Source organism: Aegilops tauschii, chromosome 7 (genome assembly GCF_002575655.3).
Source record: "Aegilops tauschii subsp. strangulata cultivar AL8/78 chromosome 7, Aet v6.0, whole genome shotgun sequence".
Taxonomy (NCBI): domain Eukaryota; kingdom Viridiplantae; phylum Streptophyta; class Magnoliopsida; order Poales; family Poaceae; genus Aegilops; species Aegilops tauschii.
This window is the reverse complement of record NC_053041.3, coordinates 560067247-560080415: the sequence shown is the minus strand read 5'-3', so window position 1 is coordinate 560080415 and position 13169 is coordinate 560067247.

Sequence of the window (13169 nt, the reverse complement as noted above, 5' to 3'; positions counted from 1 at the left end):
GAGCTTTACAAGTTCATCAGTTGTCATAGAGACAACGTTGTTCTTCAGGAACTTCTCCTTCCTGTACTGTGCTTTCTTGAGTTGGCTGGCCTTCTCATATTTCCATTTTTCTTCACTGATGAAATGGCTCAGCATGTGACTTTGGCCAGGTGTCAACTTGAAATCAGGCATAGGAGTGTTTGGGTCCTTGTGCCAGAGATCAATATAGTCGAGGATCAACTTAGGATCCAAAAGCAGTGGCACATTTGTGCCCTTGGCTCTATCGGCCCTGACTTGCCTATCTCTGATGATTTCCGCAAGTTCTTCATCATCAGCTTCGTCTTCTTCAGACGGTACTTGGAAGGCGACCTGCTTCTTCTGAGGACTTGGGCGAGAGCCTCGTCCAGCAGTGGTCTTAGTCTTCAGCAGTGAGGGTCCTGTTGAAGAATTTGGTGTAGCTGAGGAACTAGCTGAAGCTCCTGAGGCAATAGAGATGCCTGTAGTCCTTTGGCACGTGGCGAGATGCACAGGTGCTGAGGATTTTGTCGGAGCAGCTGAGGACTTTGGAGGAGCAGGAGCGGCTTGAGGAATTGGCCGTGAGGGCTTAGCTGAGGAAATCGGCCGTGAGGGCATTCAAGAAGAGGCACTTGGCTTGTGCGCAGGCTTCTTTGCCATGGATTTCTTCGGCCTTACAGAGGCCTCAGCAGCAGCAGTCGTCGGGTGGTAGGTGCGACATATGCCAGCGGGTGACTTATCATTGTGGGAGCCAGTAAGACGTCGCCGGTGCCTGGAAACGGGATGAGGCGAAGACATGCACGCCGGCGAATCTTACCCAGGTTCGGGGCTCTCCGTGGAGATAACACCCCTAGTCCTGCTCTGCGGGGTCTCCGCATGATCACTAGATCAATACGAGTGGCTACAAGTGCTCCTCGAGCTGTCTGGCTAGAGGAAGAAGAAGGGCAAGGCTAGCTCTCCCTTTCTCTCTAGGTGGTGTGTGTAACTCTATGAGATCAACCCTTTGCATGGGTGTCTCGGGGGGTTTATATAGGCCTACTCCCGGGGCTACAATGGTAACCTGGCTGGGCGCGGGTCCCAGCCGTCAGTGTCTATGCTCGCCGGCTTCTCCGCCGGTCATTGGGGCCCGCCGACTGGTGGGTCCCGCCGGCTGCCGGCTTCTTGGCCGGCACGCCGGCCCCACCGCTGGGGGCTTTGTCGGCAGCTGGTTACTGTTGCCTCGCCTCTCATGACGAGGGCTTTGTCGAGGTAAGCGTGGCTACACTGTCGCCGCCTTGCGAGCTCTCACTGTAGCCTTACCTCGTCTTGTCTCCTTAATGGGGCGCATGCTTCGAGGGAGGGAGGTAGCCAGCTATTGGGAGCCGGCCACATCCCTGGCCGACTAGAGGAGGCCGGGCCGCCTTCAGATGTCTCTCTGGCAAAAGGGGCCCACCGCCCACGAGCCGTACTGGCACCTGTCGTGGGCGACATCGAGGCCAACATGGCTACAGTGCGACGCCGGTCGGGGGATGGCTGGCCCGTACGGCGCCCTGTGGCCATACCTGTTCCGGGATTCGGGGGTAGTGAGCTGTACTGCGGCCACGCCCCATCCTATCACCGTTATGTGGGTACAGTCTTTATGGGTGCAGCCCTGGCCGGCTTCTGGGAGCCGACTTTCTTCATGGCCGGCTTCTGGGAGTCGGTCCTCCTTGGGCCGGCTCCCTGGAGTCTGTCATCTTGGGGCCGGCTCGCTGGAGTCAGCTATCTCGTATCTTTCTTGGGGGAAGTTTCTGAGGCTGGGTCGCCTTCTGGGAATCGGCCCTGGGGATAGCCGGCCGGGGGAAGGCGGCCCTATGCTTTGTATGCTTGAAGGCCTGAATGGCCTGATAATTTTCAATGAGCTAGGGGGAGTCGGTTAGGCTACCCGTGGTCATTTACTCCGACAGTAGTCCCCGAAGCTGGTTGGGCTTCGAGGCTGAGAGGAGGTCGAGAAGCTCGGTCAGCTTCTTATCTTGACGAGCCAGCAGCTGGGAGCCGGCTTCGGTTGGGCGCGCCATCTTGGCAAAAATTTTAAAGTCGGAAGGCGGGAGTCTGTTGGCGCGCGCGTGCCGGGCTGCGGGCCAGCCGCTCGCCGCCTGCAAACCACGCGGCGTCCCTTGGCTGAAAAGAGCCTGCCAACCCACGCGCGCGACAAGACGTCGCCGTAGGCCGTGGGCCCACCACTCCTACGCCTAGGCCCAGGTGCGGATTCTTTGCGGCCCAAAGCCATCCGGCGGCGGTTTCCGCACGCCGTTAGGGCGCAATTATCGCGGGACGTGGGGGTGTGGGCGCAGTTAGTCCCACGTTCCTCCCCACGCCTCGCCTCCTCGGCTTCGCCGCACGAGGGTATAAGTAGGGGGAGGGGGGAAGCGGCAGACGCTCGCACGCTCTTCTCCTCTCCGCCATCTTCTTCCTCCCGCTTTCCCTTGCAGCAGCGCCTCGCCACCGCGCCGTCCCGTCATTCTTCACTCCGCCCCGCAGCTCTGCCGCCGCAGGGCCGTGCTCTCTCTGCCACCACACTCTTCCTTGCTAGCCCCTCGCCACCATGCAGTACGGCGGGGACTGGGACGGCTCCAACGTCCACATGGACCACATCGAGTTCCTCCGCAAGACGCGGCGGTTGCCCGGCGCGGACCAGGTGCGGGTCCGTCTCGTGCCTGCGAGGGTGATCACGCCGGAGCCGGAGGAAGGCGAGCGGGTAGTATTCCGCTCGCATTTCCTGCGCGGCATCGGCTTGCCGGTGAGCGCTTTCTTCCGCTCCTTCCTCGACTTCTATCAACTCCAGCCGCACCACCTCACTCCGAACACGGTGGTGCTGCTGTCCGCCTTCGTCACCTTATGCGAAGGCTTCCTTGGCGTTCTCCCCACCCTCGAGCTCTAGGGGGAGTTCTTCCAATCTAAGCTGGGCACGCGCATGCAGGGCGTGCTGGCCCAGAGCGGTGCCTTCATCGCGATGCGGAGGCCGGCGGCCGACAACCCCTTCCCCGTCATCACGTTAATCCAATCGGTGAAGTGCTGGCAGAAGTCCTATTTCTACGTGAAGAACGTCGCCCCGCAAGGCGACTACGTCAACTTGCCGGCCTACGTAGCCGGCCCGCCAGCTGGGAGGCGGCCCCACTGGTCCTATCGGGACGCGTCGCTGACGCCGGTTGGAGCCGCGGCCGTCGCCCGACTGCGGGTGATGATCTAGTCAGAGGGCCTGACTGGGTCCGACTTGCTGGCCGCCTTCGTCATGCGCCGGGTGCTTCCGCTTCAGAGCCGCCCTCACCTGATCTGTCAGATGAGCGGCCAGCTCGATCCGAGCCGGATGTGCACCAAGGACATGCCACACGACAAGGTGCCCACATGGTGAATTACCTTGCGATTTGCAAGCACTCCGCAGAGGGGCGGTTTGGCAAGGAGCCATATACCCGTGCACATCCTTCGCCCACAATATGTTTTCTTTTTCCTTTTGTTTTCTTAGTTTTGTTGCCGAATTCCTTCTGGCCGTCTCTGACCAGTCGGCACGCCTTGGCAGAGCTCTCTCCTTCGACCTGCAGCTGGGTCGGAGGCGGGGCGCCGATTCCTTCCCGACCAGACGGAGCATGACCTGGAGGACCACGACTTGGGGGCGACCGCCATGGAGGACAACACCGAGGCGGGTGGCGGCGAAGCAGGCGGCTCCGGGCTTGGAGCCAGTTTCGACGACTGGCCGGATGACGACGAGGCGGAAGTCGTCCCATGCCACCAGCCGGCGTCTGGCCACGGCGTGGGTTCCTCCACCGCGCCGCCTGCTCGGGGCGGCGGGCAGAAGCGCCGTGCCGTGTCGGGCTTGTTCGGGAGCCGGCCGAAGAAGCCCAAGGGTGGGGCGGCGGCGACCAGGCGGGATGAAGCGGCCGCGAAGGCGGCCCGCTTCCGCAAGGTGGTGAAGGAGCCGCAGATGGTGTCGGCGTAAGTGTATATTCCTTTGTACATTCTTTCTTCTTTTCTTTGGTAGTTTCTGAATCCTTGTCCTTTCTCAAAAAATCAGGGCTCCGCTTTCGCTCGAGCGGCTTGCTGCCGCCTTCGTCGTTGGATCGCCGGGAGGATCCGGGAGCACCCGCCGCGTGGACCCCCGCGCCGAGCTTCAGGCGGCGACGGAGCGAAACGCGCGGGAGGCGCGGGAGGAGCGGGAGGCGGAGGAGTTGAGGGCGGCTGCCGCCAAGGCGGCACAGGAGGAGGAAGCGGCGAAGGCGCACGCCGACGCAGCGGTCAAGGCCCAAGCGGAGGCTGCGGCCGCGGCGATGGCGGAGGGGGCCTTGCTCGTCACCCCTCTATGCGTCGTGGCTCCTGAGGCCCCAGAGCCCCCGCCAGAGGAAGCCGGCGGCGACCAGCCGGGATTGGAGAGGGAGGACGACGTCGTCGTCCCGGAGAGGGAGGTGGCACCGGCCCCGCCGACTGGGGTGACCCAAGGCGGCCAGCCTAACTGGCCGCCTACGCAATCGACTGGGGGCGAGCCGGCCGCGAGGACGGATCTGGTGGTCCAGTCGCCATCGCGCCAGCGCACGGGGAAGGCCCCATCGGAGCCGCAGAAGGCCGCGGGCTCTAGCTTGTCGGCCTAGGACATGGAGGCGGCCAGCGCCAGCTCGGGGTGGACGCCGGGTGGAGGGACGGCTGTGGTGAACGTGGCAGCGCAGGACGTCCAGAACCGACTTCAGTCCCAGGCTGCGGCGCTGAGGAAATATAATGACGAGTTCCTTGCGACGCGGGCGGCCATTCAGGTTAGTCTTCTTATTTTTGCTTTTTTGATCTTGGTTTCTTCCGTGGGGGCGCGTCAGCGCACCCACTGGGTGTAGTCCCCGAGTTCCGAGTCGGCTGCTGAGCAGGCGGCTTGGAACTTCTTAGCGGGCTTTGTTTTGCTATCTTGTTCTCATTCGCTCCTCTTCCTGACTTGCAGAACTACCACAACCTCCGCGCGGCTGCCTTCAACTCCCAGGCTCGGGAGCTGACCCAGAAGAATGCTGACCTATCTAAGAGCCGGGGTAAGTGCTTCATCTTTTATCTCACGTGGGGGCGCGTCAGCGCACCCACTGGGTGTAGTCCCCGAGATTCGGGCCGACTGCTGAGCAGTCGGGTCGTATCTTCCTTGACGACTTCTTCCTTATTGCTTCGTCCTTTTCTGCCATCCCTGCAGCGACCAACGCCAGTCTAAGGGAACAACTGGGCGGGGCTCAGGCTGCCCTCCGCGCTAAGGAGGCCAAGTTTGCCGCCTTGGCACAGGAGCGTGACCGCCTGGCCAAGAGGTTGGCCGACCAGGAGAAGAGCCACAAGGCGGCCCTGAAGGCGGTGCAGGACAGCGAGACCGCCCTCCAAGCCGAGTATGAGATAGAGGCGGCCAGCTGGGCCGAAGCGAAGCAGACGCTGATCAACGGCTATGGCCAGATCGAAGACTTGGTTGGCGGTAGGCCGCCTTCCTCTTCGTCCTTGCTTGCCGCTTGCCGTTTAGCTCACTTTCTGACTTGGTGTTTTTCTCTTCTTTCTCTTTCTTCCTTGCGTAGAGTACTTCCCTGGCTACTCTACCGCCACAAACCAGGTCGTCGAGGCCCACCGCGAGGCACGAAGGCAGGCAGGCGCCGAGATCGCGCCAAACGCTCGCCAGTCGCTGGAGGAGCAGCTCTTGGCGATTCAGGCCCGCCTCCAGCCGGCTCATCGCATGCTCTGCCGGCTTCAGTGCGTTGGGGCGCAGGTGTTGGCCGCTCTCTGGCCTGGTGAGGTGATTCCCCGCACCCCCAGTCGGACTGCCGACTGGCTGGAGGTGGCGGTCGGCCGCTTCGAGGCCTGGAAGGCTTCTGCGGCTCGGTCCGGCACCAGACGGGCGCTGGAGTTCGCCAAGGCCTGGTATCCCGAGCTGAGTCTAGACCCGCTGGCCACCTAGCGGCAGGAGGCCGACACAAAGCTGGAGCCGGCGCGGCCGGCTTTCATCCAGCGGGCTTCGGCGATTGCCGACTACACTGACACCAGCGCCTTCGCTCCTGAGGTGGACGACAACGGCGTTGCCCAGCCGGAGGAGTGGTTCGGGCTGAACCCGGCAGACGGCGAGGACTCAGCGGAGGAGATCGACTCCAGCGACGAGGGCGAGGAGGAGGAGGAGGGTGAAGACGCCGCGCCAGATGGTGGAGCAGTCGGTCAGCCTCAGCTCGACTGTGCCTCCAGCAACAAGGCACGCGTGGGTGCGCCGTCTGCAGCCGGCGATGATCAAGCCGAGACCCGCCAGCCGGCCACTCCTCCAGCCGGCGGCGCCGTCTCGCCTGACCAGCCCGGCTCCCCTGCTGCGCCCTTAGTCTAGTCTGCTGCCTCTACTTTCCTGTTTCACCATTCTCGGAACAATGTTTTGTTAAGTTTGCACAATTCCACCCACTGGGGGTGTATTCAAACTATATTGACTGTCGGCCTGTTTGGGGCCTTATGTGTAAATATAATTATGCATGCGTTTGGCTTTCCCTTGCTCTTTGCTTTTCATCCTTCTGTTGTTTCCTTTGCCGCCCTCCCTTGGTTGCCGCCTTCCCAGCCGGACAGCTGCTCTGCAATCTGTGGCTGGGGAAGTGCTTGGGAGGGCAAGTACTCTAGCTTTGTTGGATTATAGCGAAGTGATTGGGAGGCCGGCCAGCCGGCTGTTTTGACAGCCGGCAGGCGTGGTTGGAGGCCGTTTTTGCATTATATAAGTTCGTTAGTCCTTAGCCGTTTTTTGTGTGGGCATCCTTTCTGCCTTTGGCTCTTGCCAGTCGGACAGTCGGTTCTTCGAGCTGCGACTTTCAACAAGAGAGGGCTCGGGTGCCGGCACACTACTTGTTTGACTTCAGGTAAAACTTTTTAATATAACTTAAGGCGACCAGTCCCCGGGCCGACAAGTCGAACCCGGTGCCAGACAGAAAATCAAATGTAATAATACATTCATGAGTATGACGCTCGTCATTCTTAGATAAAGGAGGGCAGTCCCCGAGTGCTCCTCGGGGGGCCCGTTTGTCTCATATTTAATAAAAACGATAGCATGGTACATACTGCTTTCAACTGTAAAATCTTCTCAGGAGGTTCGCGTTCCATGGTCGCTCCGACTCCTTGCCGGAATCATCCCTCTTGCGTGCTCTTGGTTTTTGTGCATCGATCAGGTAGTGGGAGTCGTTGCCTAGTGCCTTGCTGATGACGAAAGGGCCTTCCCAAGGGGCCGAGAGCTTGTGCTGGCCGGCTGTTCGCTGGATCAGCCGAAGCACAAGGTCGCCCTCTTGGAAAGATCTTGGCTTGATCTTTCGGTTCTGGTAACGGCGCAAACCCTGCTGGTAGATGGCGGACCGGCTGAGTGCTAACAGCCGGCTTTCTTCCAGCAGGTCGAGGCTGTCTTCTCGCGCTTCCTTGGCCTCCGCCTCCGTGTACATAGTGACCCGAGGCGAGTCGAACTCGATGTCAGTTGGGATGACAGCCTCGGCACCATATACAAGGAAGAAGGGAGTGAAGCCAGTTGACTTGTTTGGGGTAGTACGCAGACTCCAGAGGACAGCTGACAGCTCATCGAGCCAGCAGCCGGCCGATTGCTCCAGTGGTACGACCAGTCGGGGCTTGATGCCGGAGAGGATGAGTCCATTTGCTCGCTCGACCTGGCCGTTTGACTGCGGGTGGGCAACGGATGCTAAGTCCAGTCGGATGCCCTGTGTCGCGCATAAACGTGCCAGTGCTCCTTTGGCAAAGTTTGTGCCATTGTCGGTGATGATGCTGTGCGGCACGCCATACCGAGTAGTGATGTCGGCAATGAATGTCACGACAGTCGGCCCGTTCAGCTTCTTGATCGGCTTCGCTTCGATCCACTTGGTAAATTTGTCCACGGCGACAAGCAGATGTGTCAAGCCGCCGCGGGCTGTCTTGAATGGGCCCACCATGTCCAGCCCCCAGACGGCAAAGGGCCAGGTGAGGGGGATGGTCTTGAGTGCAGAAGCCGGCAGGTGTTGTTTGGAACTGAAGACTTGGCATCCTTTGCAGCTTTTGACTATCTCTTTGGCATCTTACAAAGCAGTCAGCCAAAAGAAACGATGGCGGAAGGCTTTGGCCACAAGTGATCTTGAGGCTGCGTGGTGGCCGCATTCGCCTTGGTGGATATCCTTGAGGATTGCCACACCTTTCTCTGGCTCGACGCAACGCTGGAAGACTCTAGTGACGCTGCGCTTGACAAGTTCTCTGTTTATTATTGCATATGCTCCGGCTCGGCGTTGCACTAGTCTTGTCGAGATCTCATCAGTCGACAGCTCTCTGTTGACTAGGAAGTTGAGGATGGGCTGGGCCCATGATGGAGCTATGACTTCTTCTACTGTTAGTACGACCACTGTGACTCGGGTGGGTGGGTTGGGTGGTGGGGAGTTGGAGTCGGCAACCGCTTCTTGTGTCGCTGCAGTCCCCGGGCCGACTGCTGCAGTCCCCGGGCCGGGTTCTGAAGTTCCCGAGCCGAGTGCGACTACGGCAGTCCCCGGGTCGCTTGTCGAAGTCCTCGAGCCACCTGCTGGGTTCCTCCAGTCGGATCCGGCTGCATCAGGGGCGGACGGTACAAAGATAGAGTCCGACTCTGGAGACGGCTTGATAGATGGTTTGAGGAGGCGCTAGAGAGAGACACCGGTTGGTATAGCCTGTCGGGTGGATCCGATCTGTGCCAGGGCGTCTGCTTGATCATTGTCGGCCCGTGGTACGTGAAGGAACTCGCACCCTTCGAAGTACCCACTGATCTGCTGGACGAGGAATCGATAGCTCGCCATGTTTGCATCCTTGGCGTCCCAATCGCCAGATGACTGCTGGACCACCAAGTCTGAGTCGCCATAACACAGGATCTGGCGTATGCCGAGCTCTTTGGCTAGCCGGAGCCCGTGTATGAGCGCCTCGTATTCAGCCACGTTGTTGGAGGCGGCAAAGTGGATTTGAAGCGTGTATCTGAGCTTGTCGCCTTTGGGAGAGGTGAGGACGATGCCGGCTCCCAAGCCGGTGCGCACCTTGGACCCGTCGAAGTGCATCCGCCAATGAGTAGAGTCGGGAGCCGGCGGTAGGTACTGGGTCTCGGCCCAGTCGACGAGGAAGTCGGCCAATGCTTGGGACTTGATGGCGGTGCGGGGCTGGTAGAAGATTGTGTAAGGCGCCAGCGCAATGGCCCATTTGGCCACCCGGCCGGATGCATCCCGGCTGCCTATGATGTCGGCAAGCGGGACGGTGCATACGACCGTGATGGGATGCTCTTGAAAGTAGGGCTTCAGCTTCTTGGCGGCGAAGTACACTCCATAGCACATCTTCTGGTAGTGTGGGTAGTTTTGCTTTGAGCTGGATAGTACTTCACTTAGATAATATACCGGCGTCTGGACTAGCTGGGCTCGGCCTTCTTTTGGGAGCTGAACCACGATGACTGTACTGACCACTTGGCTAGTTGCCGCCAGGATAGGTGAAGTGGTCAGCATCTTCTTCAACTCATGGAAGGCTTGGTCTGCTTGGTCATTCCACTCGAAATGAGTGGATTTCTTTATGAGTCGGTACAGGGGGAGAGCCTTCTCTCCTAGCCGGCTGATGAAGCGGTTTAGGGAGGCCAGGCACCCGGTGAACTTCTGAACAACTCGCAACTTGGTGGGAATCTCAATTCTCTCATGGCCTTGATCTTCACAGGGTTGCACTCAATGCCGCGTTCGGAGACCAGAAAACCTAGAAGCTGGCCGGCGGTTACTCCGAACACGCATTTCTCGGGGTTGAGCTTGATCTGGAATCGGCGCAAGTTGGCAAATGTTTCTTTGAGGCCCTCTAGCAGGGTGTCGTGCTTTTCTGTCTTCACCACAATATCGTCTACGTAGACGTGGGTATTTCTGCCGAGTTGCTTAAGGAGGCATTTCTGCATGCAACGCTGAAAAGTGGCACCGGCATTCCTCAAGCCGAATGTCATAGTCAGGTAACAGAAAGCTCCGAATGGTGTGATGAAGGCGGTCTTCAGGCGGTCTGCTGGGTCCAACTTAATCTGGTGGTATCCTGAGTAGGCATGCAAGAAACTCAACAGCTCACATCCGGCCGTGGAGTCTATCACTTGATCAATCCGTGGCAAAGCAAACGGATCTTTGGGGCAGGCCTTGTTGAGGCTAGTGTAGTCTATACACATACACCATTTGTTGTTCTTCTTCAACACCAAGACTGGGTTGGCAAGCCACTCTGGGAAAAACACTTCCATAATAAAGCCGGCGGCAAGGAGCCGGGCTATCTCTTCTCCTACGATTCTTCTCTTCTCTTCTGACAGTCGGTGGAGAGGCTGCTTGACCGGCTTCGCGTCGGCTCGGATGTGCAACTTGTGCTCGACGAAATCCTTCGGAACACCCGGCATGTCCTTTGGGGACCATGCAAAGATGTCTCGATTCTCATGGAGGAAGTCGACGAGCTGGCCTTCCTATTTATTGTCCAGGTTTGCACCAATGACTGCAAACCTCTCCGGGTTCTCCGGGTCCAGAGGTATCTTCTTCGTCTCCTTGGCCGGCTGGAAGGAGCCCTGCACATCATAATCCTTGGGGTTGGGGGACAAGGTCGGCTGCTTGCCGGCCATGGCCACAACTCGCTCCAGCATCTTCTTCTCTTCTGCCACTACGAGGGACTCGGCCAGCCGGCTGCTGGCTGCAGCGCACTCGATGGACTTCTTGTAGTCGCCGGCTACAGTGATGATCCCCTTCGAGCTCGGCATCTTCATCTTCAGGTAGGCGTAGTGGGGCACACCATGAACTTGGCCAGAGTAGGTCGGCCCAGCAAGGTGTGGTAAGGGCTTTCCAGGTCCACTACCTTGAACCAGATTGCTTCTCGGCGAAAGTGATCCTTGTCTCTGAAGAGAACATCCATCTTGATCTTGCCAATCGGGGAGCAGGACAGGCCGGGTACGATGCCATGGAACACGGTCCGGCTTGGCATGAGCTGCTTCGCCTTGAGGTTCAACTTCTCCATGGTATCGCGGTACAGCATGTTGATACTGCTTCCGCCATCAATCAGAATGAGGGAGAATCGGGCAGCTCGCCTCTCTGTTGCGAGGGTGACATCCAACACCAATGCGTAGGAGCCAGGGGACGGCATCACCTCTGGGTGATCGGCCCGACTCCAGTTGATAGGCCTTTTGGACCAATGCATGAACTCGGGGTTGCTGGAGGCGACTGCGTTGACCTCTTGGTGCTGTCGGCGCCGGCGGCGCTTGTCTTCAACCTGGCTCGTGAAGACGACATAGGCAGCGTGCTCATCAGGGAACTCATCTTGAATGGCTTCGACTGCCGGTCGAGCAGCCGGCTGCTGGGGGGCTTGAGGCGGCGGGCCGGGAGGCGGAGGCGGCACCAGCCCCTCGCCCTTGGAGATCCGTGTGAGCCAGTGGCACTTTCGAGTCGTATGGTTGGACGGCTTCGCGCCACTGTGGAACTTGCAGGGGGCATCGAGAGTCTGCTCGTAGGAGAAGGCCGGCTGCCAAGCCGGCCTGCCGCCCTTCTTCTTGGGAGCGGGCCGTTCTTCGGGCTGCTCATCTTCGACTGTGGCCACCTGCCGACTGGTGGAAGGCGGCATAGGGGCCTTGCGCTTGTGGTCGTTCTGGTAGGGGCGCCGATTGGAGTCGCCAGCCGGCGTCTTGGGAGCCGGAGCGAGAATCTTCCCAGAGCCGTCCACTCGAAGCTCGGTCTTCATCGAGGAGTCGGCCGTGGCGTACTTGTCCGCAATGATCAGCAACTCGTCGAGCGTAGCCGGCTCGTCGCAGAGGAGTCGGTGCTTGAGAAGGGTGCCCTCTCGGCACCTGGCGGTGAAGTATTCGATGGCTTGAACCTCGTGCACCCCCTCGCAGGAGTTGCGGAGCTCGGCCCGCCGCGTGAGGTAGTCGCGGGTCGACTCGTTGGGCCCTTGGACGCATCGGGAGAGCTGGCGGGGCTTGGGAGGCCGCTTGTACGTGCTGGTGAAGTTGCGGACGAAGACTTCCGTGAAGTCCAGCCAGCTGTTGACGCTGTAGGGCTTGAGGCTATTGAGCCAGGTGCGTGCCGTGCCTTGCAGCATGAGAGGGACGTACTTCACGGCTACGCGCCTGTTGCCGTTCGCTATGCTGACAGCGGTAGAGTAGTCGATGAGCCAATCTTCCGGTTTCACAGAGGCGTTGTACTTGGGCGTGTCTCTGGGGAGCGAGAACCCTTTGGGGAAGGGCTCGTCGCGGATGCGGGGGCCGAAGAGTGGCGGGCCAACATCATCTTCTTCTTCTAGCGCCAGGGATCGAGCTAGGCGGTCGATCCGGTGGCGGGCACCGTTCTCGCCGACTCCTTCACGGTGGCCTAGTCGGCCACCAAGAGTCGGATGCGTGACAGGCGGCGGGGCGGGATATCTCTCCCCTCCAGGCGGGGGAGGAGGCGGATTTCCTTGGCGCTCCACTGCTCGAGGGCGGCCTTCCGCGTCGCGCTCGATGGTGATCCGAGTCCGGCTGCGGCCAGCAGCCGGCTCCTTGTCTTTCCTTGCGCGGGCGCCGCTCGCAGTCGGCGACCGGGATGTCGCGGCATGCTCTCGGCATGGGGGAGGACTCTCAACGCGGGCGCCGGCTTCATGCCGTTCTGCGGCCGCGTCGATCAGCTGCTGGATGCGCCTTGTCATGTAGGGGAGCTCATCAGCCCCCAGCCCATTTAGCTCTTCAGCGGCCGCCTGAGCGGATCGCATATTCTCGAGCAGTGTGGCGTAGATGGGGCGGTCTGCCCCCAGCATGCTGGCGATGGCCGCGCTGCGCTTCTTGACGAGGCCGGCTCGGCTCGGCCCGCCATGAGGCGGAGTACCGAAGGCAGTGCGGTCGACTTCGCGCTGGTGAGCCTCAGTGAGGCGTCTCATGGAGGCTATCTTCTGACCCTCCGCGATGAGGGCAAGGCGGCGTGCCTCCAGGGTCTCGGCGTCGGCGTCGGCCGGGATGGGGACGGTGAAGTCATGCATCGCCGCTTGTAGGGCATCGTGGGCGTTCTCGCCCTAGTCGGCGACGTGGCTGATGACCAGCACCTCAGTGACAGCGCTGCTGCCGCTGTCAGCTCGATGGAGAGGGTCGTTGAAGACTACCACGTCGGAGGGGTAGGCGTCGAGCGACGCCATGTCGGAGTCGACAAGCATCGGGTCGGTGGAGCCGACCGACTCCAATTCTACAGCAAGCTCGCTGGAGACGTGAA